Source organism: Microtus oregoni, unplaced genomic scaffold (genome assembly GCF_018167655.1).
Source record: "Microtus oregoni isolate MIOR12 unplaced genomic scaffold, Mior012 000013F_ref0000133, whole genome shotgun sequence".
Taxonomy (NCBI): Eukaryota; Metazoa; Chordata; class Mammalia; order Rodentia; family Cricetidae; genus Microtus; species Microtus oregoni.
In genome coordinates, this window is record NW_024543072.1 from 43,837,357 (window position 1) to 43,852,616 (window position 15,260).

General features: G+C 46.0%; 1 protein-coding gene across 7 annotated transcripts in view; it reads left to right on the plus strand.

Moving 5' to 3' along the window:
- The first annotated feature begins 2,455 nt into the window (after positions 1–2,455).
- Positions 2,456–15,260, plus strand: part of Cacna1e (calcium voltage-gated channel subunit alpha1 E) — a 470,517-nt gene continuing 457,712 nt past the window's right edge. For all 7 annotated transcript variants that reach the window (XM_041662539.1, XM_041662538.1, XM_041662542.1 and 4 more), the window contains exon 1: positions 2,456–2,863. The gene's annotated coding sequence lies outside the window, so the exon portion shown is untranslated. The remainder of the gene's footprint in view (positions 2,864–15,260) is intronic.

Genomic DNA, 15,260 nt, shown 5'->3' on the forward strand with positions numbered 1-15,260 from the left:
TCCTGCTGGGAGTCCTAGAGGCTTGAGAAGCAGTGCCAGTCACCTGGCACTTTCCCCTGCTCGGAGAGGGGCATGTGTGTCTGCTGAGATGGATTCCTGCCTTCCGGTCTACTTTCTCACTCCTTGCTTCCCCACTTCCTCTGCCTTACAGCAACAGCCAGGGCTCATTCAAATGGGATAAGAATCAAAGTGATGTTTTCTTTGTGTCTGAAAGGACAGCATATTGTTAGAATTGTTCAATTACTTGTATTCACAGACTCGAAATAAAATAGCAGGTGTATCCAAAGGGTTGGCCTTGGCCGTCAGGACTGAACCGCCACATTGAACAGGCACAGGGGCTCTTCCATGGCCATCAGGTCGGTGGCACTCTCCCAAGTGTTGGAAGGGGCTGTCAGGAGAATTTTGTTTGTGGGCATGATCGTTGTTTGTTTGGATGGTGGAGGGGGTGAGCACGGATGCTCTTCTCTGGAGGAGATTCCAAGCCAGTGAACCATCCGCCTTCTGTTAGTCTAGTTCCAGAAACTTTCAGTTAAAAAAAAAAAAAAAGAAAAAGGAAGCTCAAATATCATGGTGTAAACGCCCTGTTTAGGGGGTGGGGGTGGGGAAAGCATCCATGGCTGTAATTACGTCAGTGTGTGTCTCTGTTGTGGGCAGGGGCCAGGATACAGAGTTATCATTTTTTTCCTGCAGACTCTAATATGTTGTTCTGAAGTTGATTCAGGGGAGGGCCTCCTCTTCTTGGTTGGCTGATTAATTCTCCGAAGTCAGAGGACCTCCCCTTCTGGCTTTATGCAGCTTCTTCTTAGGGATGAGCACTTACTTCTACAGTGGAAGACTTTGGCCTCTTCTGGCTAAGAGGGCGTCTGAGGCTTTTTAAAGTTACATTTCTTTATGTTTGTATTGTGAAGATGCACGGGCCACGTGTATGTGCCAGAGGACTGCTTGCTAGAATTAGTTCTGTCTAGCATGTGGGTTGGGGATTGAACTCAGGTTGTTAGATTTGGTAGCAAACAACTTGCCACCTCTGTGGAGGCATTTTTTGTTTAAACATACATACCCCCGCCCTCAAATGAGGTACAGTTGACTCACAGAACCATTTTTGGCTTCTGAGAAACTGATATATAGCCCCCCCATGCCCAGTGGATCTTTGCTTGATTAATGTTGGGGCTACTGACTCAGTTTACTGAGAATCTCACGTATTGAGATAGACTAACTTTTTTGGGGGCTTGATGAGAAAGTTTACCCATCATCTGACCTAGAGTCGTGGTTCTGACTGCTCACGAGACGAACCTGGACGAACCTTCCAGGCAGACTTTCCTGTCTGGGAGGCAGGGGCAGTGAAATGGGAGCAAGCAGATAGCACAGCCCCGGACTTTCACATCCATCTCCCACTGGACTAAGAGGAAAGAGTAGCTGCTGTGGCCTCCTGGCCATTCCACCTCCTTCCATGGGGTGTTTCCCAGTTCCTCTGGGTGTCAGGCAGAGGACAGTGTGTGGAGTTGGCTTAGTTGAGTAGAGAGGATCTGTGCTGTCAGCCACGGGAAACTCAGAGTGAGCAGGCCAAGTGTCCCTTTCACTTTGAAACCCTCAAGGAAACCTGAAGAGGAATGGCCAGGGCCAAGTTCAGGGTGTGAGCGTGGTGAGAGAAGGGTGCTGCCCCCTACCCCCTCCACTTCTCTTCTTGTCCCTCCTGTCATACTGCCTCTCCCTTTTCTCTGTTGGAATCTGTTGATGGAGATGGAAGGAACCCTTGCCCATGTGACTCTTGCAGGCATTTTCAGTGCTCTGGGAAAGACTGACTGAGAGCCAGAGAAACGGGAGAGAGGAAACCCCAGAGATCAATTTAGCAGGATGTGGAAACCCCAGCTTGACTCACTAATTTTTAATGCAGCCTTCAGGGGACAGGTTGGCTTTCCTTGGAGTTCTCAACTGGACCCTGGATATCCTCAGAGAATGCCACCGGCTGCAGAGAGGTTCCTTCCACTGGTTGGGGTCCCCTTTCTTGGGCATTGCTGGTCTCAGGGACCGTGTTCTCTCCCACTATCCACTCTTGACTCCAGAAGCCCCACGTGGCTTTTATTTCTCTTTAGATGTAGTGAGTATTCTTCTGATCACTTTTCCTACCCTGTGAGGCCAGTCTAGGATTCTGGTGAGGTTTAGCGCAGGGGGTGCAGAGATCGGGGTTGGAGGAGGAACTGCCTGGAGATTCAGTGCTTCAGTGGAAACCACTCGCGGAAGTTTGAGGTCAGTGAACTTTTTTTTTCAGAAACCCTGACCTAATTTTCTGGACCTCAGCCTGGTTACTACACTGATCTGTGGATAAACCCAGCGTTGCGCTGCCCCCCCTGCCCCTCCCCGCAGCCTCTGCGCGCTCCCGTGTTCGTCTTGCCCGCCTCCTGCCTGCTCCACACAGCTCTCTGGGGCTGCGCTGCCTGGACAGAGAGATTTCTTCTCCGTTTGGATACCCTTCTGTCTTCTTTATCCCTTTGCTGTTTATCTCCCCAGCTGCCCCCTCTGACGGTGCGAGTGTGAGAGTCTTTCTGAATGCCAGAAATTTCTTTTGCACTGTGTGGGCAGGAGACAGATTTTTTTTCCCTCCCTCCGTCCCCCGAACTGTCTCTCTCTTTTTTTTTCATTTATTAATTTTGTTTTCTTTCCTTCCCCTGAGTCTCTTTTTGTAGACTTTACCTTCTTTTCCCCTCAGTTTCACCACCCCTCTTACCCCACTTTCTCTCCGTCCCTCTGTCTCCCTCTCTCAGTTCCCCTCCCCCACCCTTTTGCTCTTTTAAAACAATTCAATGATGCCTCGGGATTACTAGCACGCCCTCCTTCAGCTGAGCGCGGGACTCTGCATTAATTCAAGGTGAGTGGGGTTGGGTTTTTGCAGCTGAGGATGGGGCTGCCCGTGTCAGCGTGGCCACAAGCCCGGCTGTGTTTTTCCTCCTGGAGGCAGCGCGAATCCCCTGCTGCTGCTACCTGTTGGGGTCCCTGGACCTCGGAGGCTCTGATCTGGGCCAGACCTTCATGGAAGGCTCCTTACCAGCTCTTCTTATGTATGCCGTCTTTCCATTTTCAACTTCTCCAGCAATTGCCCCAGCCTGGACAGCACCTTGTTAGAATATTCCAGGAGCCAATTGCGTGCCCCTTGGTGGGGTCCTAGGGGTGGCATTTGGCTTGGAGCTTACATTTCTCAGCCCGCAGCTAGGGATTCTCACTGTTGCCACAGGCATGGAGCCCCACTCCTGGTAGACGAGGGCCTGGGGATTTTCACTAGCCTCAGAGCCTCTCAAAGCCTGTCCATGACTGCGGACAAAAGCAGCTCGCCAGTCCCCAATGGAGACAAGTTTTGTGGGGGACTGTTGAGAAAGTGTTCAGCAAGGGGGTGAGCTTCTAGTGAAGTTTCTATGAAGGAGGCTACATGTACTTTTGGAAGTGAATCCATCCTGGTGTAGGGTGGCCTGGGTGTCTCTCGGACCTGCTAGTTGGGGCAGACATTTGGTACTTTCCTGAGAGTGTGGCTTGGGTGGAGAATACCAAGGTAGACCAGGCTAGAGTGACTTGCTTTTATGATCGGATTTGGATGTCTCCCTGAACAGAATGGAGGGGCAGTATATTCATGTTCCGTGCCTTTTATGTGGGTCATCTAGAAAGGATGATGGCAGATACTTTTCCCTATCTCCCCCATCTCGGCTTCCTCCTTTATGTGGGGACCAATGTGGCAGTCTGGTCTCTTGGCGGGAGGAGGGAGGTGGGTATCTTTGACTCCTCTGTGATGGTGACACATCAGAGCTAGTGTTTCAGGCTGAGTCGGTTGGTGGATAACCCAGACCTGGGAACAATCAAGTCCTTTCCCTTCCCAGGTCCGTGTGTTGGAACAGTCACTCGTGTTCTTGGGGGATGAGACTCATATTGTGTCATAAAGGAGCGTCCTCCGGGGAGGGCAGAATGTCTTAGTCCCAAGGGGAGGCTGGGAAACCTGACCAGGGAGAAGTGTTTTCATGATAGGAAGAGGTCTTTTAATACTGAAATAAGAACTAGTTCATTGTGAGAACCAGAAGAGGGGCTTGCTGCCCTGGAAGGAAGGTGGGGTATAAGACATGGGAGAGAACTTGGTAGTCTGTTCCCAGCAGGAACTGCTGGAAAATAGAGCTCCTTCTCTTGCGAAAGTGTGGTTCCTGTCTCCAATGCCCAGAAAAAAGATGGCCTTTTGTTTTATTGCTTTCTGTAGGTCTCTTAACTGCTAAGTCTCTGGCCAAAGATGGCTTTGCCACTTTGGAGTATGGGTAATTACATCAATTATTGTCTAAGTCTGGGTACTTTTGAGGTTGTGTATGAACTGTCTGTACAGGTAGAGATGGATGATGGACATATGATTGAACACATTGTCAGAATAACATGTCCTGCATTCATGTCATATCTTGTAGCTTTCCTATTTGGAACAGTTCTGACTCAGATTCTAGGACTTCATTTCAATTCTGTCTGAAAAATTCAAATCAAAAATATGTACTTCTGGGTAAGGGATGTAAATCAACAGTAGGGTGTTTACTGAGCATGTTCAAGGTCCTGGGTTTGGGCACCAGCTCCAAAACACAAACATCAAACCATCAATCAATAAAAAGCCAAACCCAAAACCAAACAAAAACACCACACAATCAGAAAATCAAACAATGGAAACCAGATTCTGTGAACTGCCCATGCCCAGAGTGGGACTTCATGCTTAGATACTGTAGGGATAGCAACTTTGAGGGTGGTTTCCATGGAGCCCTTTCTGTTCCTAGTCTGCTTCCTTGTGGGATTTATGGACCTGAGGCTTTGAGGAGACCATCCTGCCAGGAGTTGTGAGCACAGGGCTGGGGGCCGCATGACGGACAGCAATGACTGCACTCCCGCCCAGGACCGAGCCTTTGGGTCCATGCTCATGCTGCCACCCTGTGTACCCCTCTGAGGCTGTGACTGAGCACTGGCTTGAGAGAAGAGGGGGGGGGGGGAGAGAGAGAGAGGAGAGAGAGAGAGAGAGAGAGAGAGAGAGAGAGAGAGAGATTCCTAGATGTTATCCGGGTTTCAACTGAGAAACCCACATTCCAGAAGCATAGTTTTGCAGGAAAATGTCTGGCATTTACTTCTTTGCTGTGCTAAAGAAAGATAAGCCTTCTTAGGGACAGGTCAGTCACAGTGTCATCCCTCCCCTGGAACCCGTGAGTCTTCCAGGTAACTAAATCATTTCAGGCTTTGAAAAAAATTAGCTACTACTTATTGAGGGCTTTAGTTTCCAGACGCTATCTTGAGCAGTTTCTAGACTTTACCATAATGAATCCTTGCCCAAGCCTATCAAGGGTGTACCTCCATTTTATCAATGAAGAAGTTGAAGCTAAGGAAAGTAACTTGCTCAGATCCACCCAGATGTAGGAGACAGAGCTGGGGTTAAATCCAAGGCTGGCTGACTTGCCCCACACAAAGCTGCTTCTGTGCTGAAGTGGGTGGGGTCAGTTGACATTTAAAGCATCTGCTATCTATAGGTGGAAAGTGATGTCTCTGTCCTTCTGGCTCTTGTTTCATGTCACTTCTGACTTCTTCTTTCATCAGTAGTATCATTGCTTGGTGTCCGTGAAGTTTGTGTTCCTTATTTCCTCCCTGGCCACTTGGAATAGTCTTCGTCATGGATTCCAGGCGAGTGTGCACATGACCCCTACCTGAGGTGATAAAATTGTCAGACAGAAAGGTAGTGTGTATGCCACTGTCTGCTGCTCAGTGTCAGGACGTTTTAGGTAGGAAGCTTTGCCTCGCTCATGGTGTTAATGGCTGACTTGGAAATGGCCTTCCCACTTCTGGCTTTCCCAGAAGGGATTTTGCAGATCAGTGAGGAGCATGCCTGTCCCCAGTTGATAGGGCCATGGGTGCACCCAAATGCCCATTCCAGCAGGAAGGCAAAACTTGAGCCGGAAGTAGATAATTCTGGACATGTTTCTAACTTTTTACCTTTCCATTTTACCATCTATCACTGTAATTTATCAGATTAAGAAGAACAGAGGGAAAGCAGACAGACTGGGGGTGGAGTAAAGCAGAGAAAAAAGCATTTGTCAGACGGACTTCATTTATACCATAATTGGGCCCCAATAAGTAGCCATGGGCAAGTCACTAACATATCTGGGTCTTATTCTATCCCAAAGTGAGGATTGGGCCAGATGAGCTATTGACGTTGACCCTAACAGCAGTGGTCTGAGATCTGTGTGACTTTGCTTTTTGTGCCCTGCAGATCCTAGGTGATCTAGTTTGCCTTTCTGTTGCTGTGCTAAATGCTGCAACCAAACCAATTTGTGGAGGAGAAGGTGTATTTCAGCTTGAGGGTTATGGTCCATCAGCAAGGGAGACCCGAGCAGGAGCTCAAAGCAGGAACCTAGAGGTAGGACCTGAAGCAGAAACCACAGAGGAGCACTCCTTACCAGCTTGCTTCAAGGCTTGTGGTCAACTTGCTTTCTTATATAGTCCAAGCCCATCTGCCTAGGGATGGTACTACCCACAGAGGACTGGGCATTTCCCCATCAATTAGCAATCAAGAAAATGCCCCCTCTGACATTCCTACAGGCCAGTCTGATGGAGGCAAGTTTTCATTTGAGATTTCTGCTTCCAATATATGTCAAATTGACAATCAAAATTAGCCATTGAAAGTCAAAGCCATTCCTTATTTTGTCTTCTCTCTTAGTGGTGGCAGATAGAAGAGACCATGTGAGAAGGGCACCAACTGTTCTCGGTCTCCAGTGGGCAAGTCAGTTATGTAGTGGAAATATTTTTTTTTTTCTGGTCAGAAGAATGCATTTCTTCTTCCTGGTGTATGTTACCTTGCCTTCCCAATAAGCGAGGGAAAGCTAGGAAAAGCAGGAGGTTAACAAGCATGCTCTGACTTGTCAGCTGAGCAGTAGGGGAAGAGGAGGAGGGTGGGAGGCAGGACCATGGGAGCTCGTGGTCTCTAAAGAGAGAAGAGTAATAGTCTTTGTCTTCACAGTGTTTATAGTGCAGTGGGGAGCCGGGATCTAGGCTACTGGACCGAGCATACATTTATAAACTCTGAAGCTATTTGCAACAAAAAAGCCCAGTATAAAACCATTTGTTGTCATATAGATGAGCTTACCTGAAGATGGGTGCCTTCCTGGCAGCAGCAAAGATGTAAGTGGGAAAATGGGTGTTAAAGCCTGACAGCTTTGTCGTGAACACGAGGATTCTAGGGAGTCGTGTTGTCTGTGAGACACACTTAGACTTGGGATTGCAGTGAATGAGATTCTGAGACAGAATGCAGCCTCACTGAAGATGCAGGGCTCTCATTCATGTTCTTGGGACATTGCTTGGAAAGAGCCAGAATTGAAATTTCCAGCCTTTATAATTTCACTGGCCACATCTGAAAAAAAATCTGTCATAAACATGAGTCTAGGACTCAGGTGAAGAGAATCATGCTATAGATTCTCATATGGGGCTGAAATCGGCAGATGGGTGAGTTAGAGGGGGGCACAGCATCCCAAGGGGACTGGAGGAAGGTGTGATTCTGCCTCAGGCACACAGCCTATGGCCAGGATGTGAATCTGTCCTCATGGGCTTTTGTAAACTTTCTGGCTTGTGTAACAGCACAGCCTAGGGCTGACAGATAGACTCACCTCTCACTGACAGAGAGGCTGATGCAGTTACAAGAATATAACTGTAACTTCCTGTCCCTCAGCATCAGCTAGATACACATCTGGCCTTTTCTAGGAGAGGTGGGAAAGTAATAATGTAAGCTATGCTTGTGTGTGTGCGTGCATGCATGAGTGTGTGTGTGTGTGTGTGTGTGTGTGTGTGTGTGTGTGTGTGTGAAGGCCAGAGGACAAACTCAGTTACTGTTCTTCTGATGTAGTCTGTCTCTTGTTTGAGGCATGGTCTCTCACTCACTGGCCTGGGATTACCCCATAGGTCTAGTGCCTGTGTCTGCTTTCTTAGCTCTAATGTTACAAGTGTGTCACCATGCTCTGCTTTTTTCTTTATTTGAAGTATGGGTTCTGGGGATTGAACTCAGGTCCTTGTGAATGTAAGCAAGAACTTTAGAAACAGAGCCCTCTTCCCAGCCCCTGGGCATGGTTCTTGGTCTTAAGTGACTGGTTTCTCCAACTAAGTATAGTACTTTAAGAAAGTATTTGTCTTGTCAAACTGCATGCTCTCTGACTATAGCATAGTGGGTCTGGTCTTGCTTTAATCCTTGTTGGCTGTTTGATCAAGAGAGGACTGTCTGTACACAAGCACTGTATCCCATCTTTTGGGTCATCAGTGGTCACAAGAGGCCTCTTCCCCTTTTAAGATGAATGACTCTTCCATGATTCTGTCTTTCTTCCTTTTTTCTTTCTCCTTCATCTCCCCCTCTTAGCCCCAACTAATCATATAATAGATTTTTTTCATTTGCTTTATTTACTGAATAGAAATTTTATTCTTCATTCTTAATTTAAAATATGATGAAGAACATTTTACATTTTTGCTTCTTAAAAGAAAATTGAGTTACTCTTGACTTATTTAGTCCTTGATTGATGTTTTCTCGAATGTAACAATCCTATAAATATAGTGTAAGTCCTACGCTTCCCTAGAGGAGTGGTTCACAGTGACAGATGACACATGAACAACTCCTAACTCCAGGTTTCCTTCATCACAGCTCTGGGTGAGCTGACCAGAGCTCAGGCCTAAGAGTGCTAATTGGATCTACCTCTGTTCTCAGGTGAGGAGAGTCAGCTGGCAAGGTTAGAACCTGAATACTGGCTTAGAGTGGCCCTGGGATAGGGGGAGAGGAAGAGCCTAGACTGTGGGTGGGACTTGCAAAACCCCAGGGTATGTTCTAGCTTCATTGCTGGGTGGGGACACTACCTAACCCTCCCTTTCCCCCTTTTTTCCTTCATCCTTCCCCCTCCTCTTCTTCCTTCCTTCCCCTTGCCCTCATCTTCTCTTTTCTTTTCTAATTCCTGTCTTCTCTTTCGTAATTCCTCCCTCTTTCCATATTTTTCTCCTTCTTTGCCCCCATCTCCAGTCTTTCTTTCCAATCCCCCCCCCCCACCCCGGCATAAACAAGGCCCAGGTACCAGTTCTGGGCTGGGTAATGATTTGGATATAGAGACTACAGCAATGAACAAGACAGCCAAATAGCCCACTTTCATAAATTCATATTCTGCTACAGAGGGAGTGAAACAAAACCAGCCCATGATGAATGTTATTCAGAGGATTAATCTAAGGCAATGTGGCAGGGACAGAGTGACTTTAGATTGGCATGTAACCGAAGGCTTCTGAAGAGGTGATATTTAAGCTGAGGATCAGAACGATAAAAAAAAAAAAAAAAAAAAAAAGAGAATTCATATCGCCAATTTTCTTCAGCATGCGAGGAATAAATTAGGTGGTATGTGAAATTGTTTTATAGGCTACAAAGTAAACTCAACATTTTATACCCCAGACAGAACTCTGTGAGCTGAGCATGGTGATTCATTAATATTATCAATTTCACTACCTAGCCTAGTAGTGAATGTGGGCTGTATGAAATTACAGGTGGAAATGGGGAGTTCAGAGGAGATCTTTAAGGCATAAAAGCAGATGACGCCTGTGACAGGCATTTGTCAAAAGAAGACACTTTCCTTCCATTCCTGTTACTGCTGGGCTTGTCTAGAGATTTCTAGCCACCTGTTTCCTGGGCAGCACCAAGGCCCGGAGAGATAGTGGGGGAGAGTATTACAGAGTTGGTAAAATTCCCCAGGCTGTTCCAGGTTAGTTTCTTGCTAACCCAGAGCAGAGGTTGGTTTATCTGAAGGTGGGGAGAGATCCTACCAGCTTCCTTCCTACCCTCAGACCGTGGATGGAGACTGCTCTTGCCCTGCTGCCAGGCCAGCTTCTATTGTCTTTAACTCTCTCCAGCCCTGCTAGACCTCACTAATCTCCCCAGCTATGGAAGAAACCTTAGTCTACTGTGTTGCCTGTTGGCCATGGCTCTACAGACCCACTCCCTTCCTTGAGTGAGGGCTGTGTCAATATAGCTTTTCAAACATGGAGGCGTGAATTATTTAACTTCTAGGTCCGGAAAGGCTTGGGTGGTAGTTGAGCCAGTAGGCTCTGCCCTGCCCTGCCCCTGTCTCTTATTCTACCATGGCTTACCGTCCTTCCTGCACTTAAAGCCTAGGACTTAGATCCACAGTCGTTATCAGGACTAACATATTCAGTTTCTGGGAAACTTCAGGGAGGTGTCAGTCCTAGAGTACAGCAACATCAGCACCACTAAGAATTAATTTCTCTGCCGCACCCCCATAGTTCGGAGTCAGACCCATTCTGCGAGTGGATGGTCATCAAGTAAATCCGATGCATGTGAAGGTTTGAGAAATTTGGGTAGAAGGATGGATGAAGGCTGCTACTAGGTATTTGCCCTATCTTCACTCTCTGAGCTAAGGAATCCTTATTCACATTTTGCTGATAAGCAAAGGGGCCTATAAATTGGGAGATAACAATAGGCAGGGAGGGAGGGGAGGGGGCTGAGTTTCATTCAAGTCTTGGTTTCCAATGTAGAGCCATTGTGAAATTTGGAGTCCTAATTAAAACACATATATGTTCATGGATACATGCTACTAATTGTTCACATTTTAATGCTAATAATTCTCTGGCCACTTACAGTGGAGTGATAAGTAGAGACCTAGGTGTATCTGAGACTCGATACCAAAGTCCCTTGCTGGTATCTCATGGGAACTTTCCCCTGTGTGGCGACTCTTTGCTAGTGTTGACTGGAATCTCTAGAGGGGGACTAAATGACTGATCCTTCTGTGCAGATGCTTCCTGGCTGCACCCTGGCATTGCTCCTACGGCGTATACCCTCCCAGAGCGTTTTCTCCCCTTCTCTTTTCAGCCATTACCCACATGCTATATTGCCCTCCACATTTATTTTCCAACCCAGGACTCTCTTTTATTCAGAATTTCACCCCAGTAGAACAGTGGATAGTCTTACTTTAGTGCTTCATGTTATTGCAGAGTCACCTATTTACGACCAAACCCACCCTCCTTTACCTCCTCTGGTCCTCCCATCATAGGCTCCTTCAGCAAGCCACACCAACATTCATTTCATTAACAAGCCAGAAACCCAGGTGTCACTCTGACGCCTCTCCCGTCCATCTTCCCACTCAGCTCCCCACTGATTGACCTTGAGCCTGCCTTGGTCTCTGCATGAGAACCTCCCTAGCCACAGTTATTTCTTCCAGGAGGCCTCCTACATTCCCTTCATGCACCCATGGGTCCTTTTTTCATAGTCTCTGAGCATCTTGGGCTTACCCCTGCCACCAGGGAGCTGCTGACCTTACAAACTGTGAGGTCCTGATAACCAAGGACTTTGTCTCTTATCAGTGTTTTCTTTAATGGTTTGCCCGTAGTGGGCAGTCAATAAGTTGATAATTTAGCCAAGTAAAAAGCCACTATGGAGCCTGTGGAAATCCTGATTTTTGCTTCTGCCCATCATGGTGCATCTTCTCTGCAGATGGAGGGCATTGCACTCACTGAGCGTCTTCAATAAGGTCCTTATCACAGGTTGATTGTGAAGTGATAGCAAGGACCCATCAGTGCCTGAGATATAGTGAGGACTTGACTGAGGTTGTGATGTGATGGTGCATGCGTGTATGTGCGCGTGTGTGTGTGTGTGTGTGTGTGTGTGTGTGTGTAGAAAGTGCTACTGGGAAACTGAAGTGGAAGAATTCTATATCTTGCCAACTTTAACCCAATAAATTCCAATATATTATTTTATTAATTTTAGTGATTACTTATTAATAAATAGTAAACTTTGATTTATGCCATGTAGTTGTATTGTATTCACCCCCACTCTTTTCTCTAAGTCCTCCCAGATCCACCTCACCCTCTCCCATTCCAAACTTCAAACTTCATATCTCTCTTTTTTTTTTTTGTGGTTTTTTGAGACAGGGTTTCTCTGCTTCCCGAGTGCTGGGATTAAAGGCATGTGCCACCACTACCAGGCATATCTTCTTTTTAAAGACATATTTGCCACCCAGTCCAGTTTGTGCTGCCCAAATACTTATGGGTGTGGACCATCCACTGCAGCATGGTCAACCTACTAGGGACCACATCCTTAATGAAGACTAACTCTCCCCAGAAGCCATCAACTATCAATAAGCAGGGTGGAGGAAGGGTGGGAGAGGGATACCTAGCACTAAAGATGTTTAAAAAGCCACATGGAACCTTTTCTATAAGCTTCATGTATATGTGTGTGTGTGTGTGTGTGTGTGTGTGTGTGTGCGCGCGCACGCGCATATGTATATATATGTGCACCATATGTTCATATGAAAGATTGTAATTATTTTATGAAAAGAATAATGCTCCTCCCAGAAGAAATGTGATCCTTAGTTTGTCTGTAACATAGTAACTGTTAAGGAAAACTTCAGAAAGGGCTGTGACTAAGGGCAAGGGATTTATATTGAGAGAACAAGGACCTTCAAGTCCGTGACAAGGCTGTCTCATTCTTATGAGTTTCAATACCATCTTTACGCACCCAAACCCCTGTGATTTTTTTTTCAGTTAGTTTTTTTCTGTCCAAGAAACCATTCCCAAACTCAGAAGTCTAAAATAATGAACATTTAGTATTTTTTGCAAATCTGCAGGTTGGTTTGTCTTGGGTTGGCTTGACTGACATTGGATGGTCAGTTTGGTACCACACATCTTCAGGCTGTCAACTCTTTCTCGATCGTCTCTCTACACCTATATGCTGAGTGACATGGAACCATGTGGCAGAAGGGACAAGAAAGCCCTCCAGGGCTTCGTTAGCAAGGTATAGACCCCATGCTGGGGGTCTCACACTAGGAGGTGGATTTTAACATACGCATTTTTTCAGCGACAAAGATTTTACATTCTAGCAAAGAAAGCAAGGCCCAAAGTGCAAACCTTTCTAATCCTTCATTTGTGACACATTTGCTATTGTTTTGTTGCCTAAAGCAAGTCACACAGTCAAGCTTAGAGTGATTTGGGAAGTAGTTGTCCAAGCTGTGGACGGATATAAGGAGATATGAATAAACCAAACCTGCTTGGTTTGGGTGCTCTGAGAAGTAGACACCAGCATGGGGTGAAATGTGGAAAGAATTTATTAGACAAACCACCAGAGGTAATAGGGAAGGAGCCAGGAAAAACTGGAAGCGTCCTTAATTCACCACGCCCTTCAGACTCTGAGTGCCAGACTGAAGGAAAGCAGGTTGGGTGGTGGAAGCTTGCTAGGCAAAGCTCTCAGAAAGCCCCAGTGTCCTGAGCTAGGAGGGTCCCCTGCCTTGCAGGAGTGAGCTAACCTTGCTGTTTTTAACCCACCCTCTCTATTGACATACAATAAAGGATTCCAGAGCCCAGCAGCTGGTGCTCTTGGCCATAGCTGGAGATCTGAGAGGCACATTCTCATGGTTACTATAAGGTCATTGCTCAATGTGTTACAGCTCCAAAATTTCTGTTGCTGGCTCAAGCCTCCCTCCTGAACTTCAGACCTCTATATTCAAAAGTTTTCTTAATGCTTCCATTTAGCATTCCCACGGGCATCTCAAACTCATCATATCCGAGTTAACTTCTTTTCTTATGATTAATAATTTCATAGGGTACGGAACAATGGGCTCTGTTTTAGTGTTTTACACACATTGTTGTAATAGGAGCGGCGGGGCTGCAGAACCCCAGCCGCCTGCTAGCTTATGCTCGAAATAACAACACACAAACTGTATTCATTTAAACACTGCTTGGCCCATTTCTATCTAGCCTCTTCTAGGCTAATTCTCACATATTAATTTAGCCCATTTCTAATCATCTGTGTAGCACCGCTAGGTGCACTTACCGGGAAGATTCTAGTCTACGTCCATCCTGAGTTGGAGCTTCATCGCGTGTGCCTCAGAGAGCAGAGCTATTGCATCTGCCCGGAGAGGGGAGCATGGCGTCTCTGACCTCACTTCCTCTTCCTCCCAGCATTCTGTTCTGTTTACTCCTCCCACCTATGTTTTAACCTATCAGGGCCAAGCAGTTTCTTTATTGCTTAACCAATGAAATCAGCAGATTGATATATGACACTCCCACATTAACACATGTATCATTACACTTCACCCACTTTCCCTTTTCACCCCTTATGCTGCCTTGTTCTTCACTCTTCCTTTTGGTCCTGTTTGTTCCCTATGACTTTCATATTTATGTCATATACATACAGACATTATATGTATGCATGTACTTTAAATATAGATTCTGAACATTAGAGAAAAAGTGTAATAATTGTCTTTTTTCCTGTTACCTCTCTTATTTCCCCAACCCTTTAAATGTTTTATTCTTCCATTAAGTCCCTATTCTACTCTGTCTCTCCCTTCCTTCCTCTCCCCTCCCTCCTACTCTGTCTTGCATAGGATATAAAAAGTGATATTTATCTTTCCAAGTCTGGCTCATTCTGCTTAGCATCAGGATCTTTAGACCCATCTGATTTTCCAGGAGAGAACATAATTTCATTATTCCAGGCTCCATGAAACTCCACTGTGTGTATCACGTCTTCTCCATTCATCTGCTCATGGGTGTGTATCTAGGAGAGTTTATATCTTGTCTATAGGCAATAGCATGGCAGTGCAAGTTTTGCATGGATGTGCAGGCATCACTGTGAAGTGCTTATTCAGATTCTCTTGGATAAATACCCAGAAGGGTAGAACTGGATTATATGGCAGTTTAATTTTTAGGTTTTTTTTTTTTTTTTTCCGAGACAGGGTTTCTCCGTAGCTTTTGGTTCCTGTCCTGGAACTAGCTCTTGTAGACCAGGCTGGCCTCGAACTCACAGAGATCCGCCTGCCTCTGCCTCCCGAGTGCTGGGATTAAAGGCATGAGCCACCACCGCCCGGCTAATTTTTAGTTTTTTGAGGAACTGCCATACTGATTTCCACAGCTGCTGGAATTTCCACCGACGGTAAGTAAAGATTCACTTCCCCCACATTTTTATTAGTATTTGTTATTTTTCATTTTCTTGATGATAACCGCTCTGATTGGCACAAGGTAGAATCTCGATGTAGTTTTAATTTGTATCTCCCTATGGCTAAGAATGTTGAATCTTTTCATTCACTTATTGACTATTTGTGTTTCTTCTTTTGAGAAAATTTCCATTTACTTTTCTATTTATTGACTAGATGGCTTTTGTGGGTTTTTTTGAGTTCCCTATACATTTTAGATATGAATCTGCAGTCAGAAGCTCAATTAGCAAAGGCTTTTCTCCTGTCTATAGCCTGTCTCTTCATGCC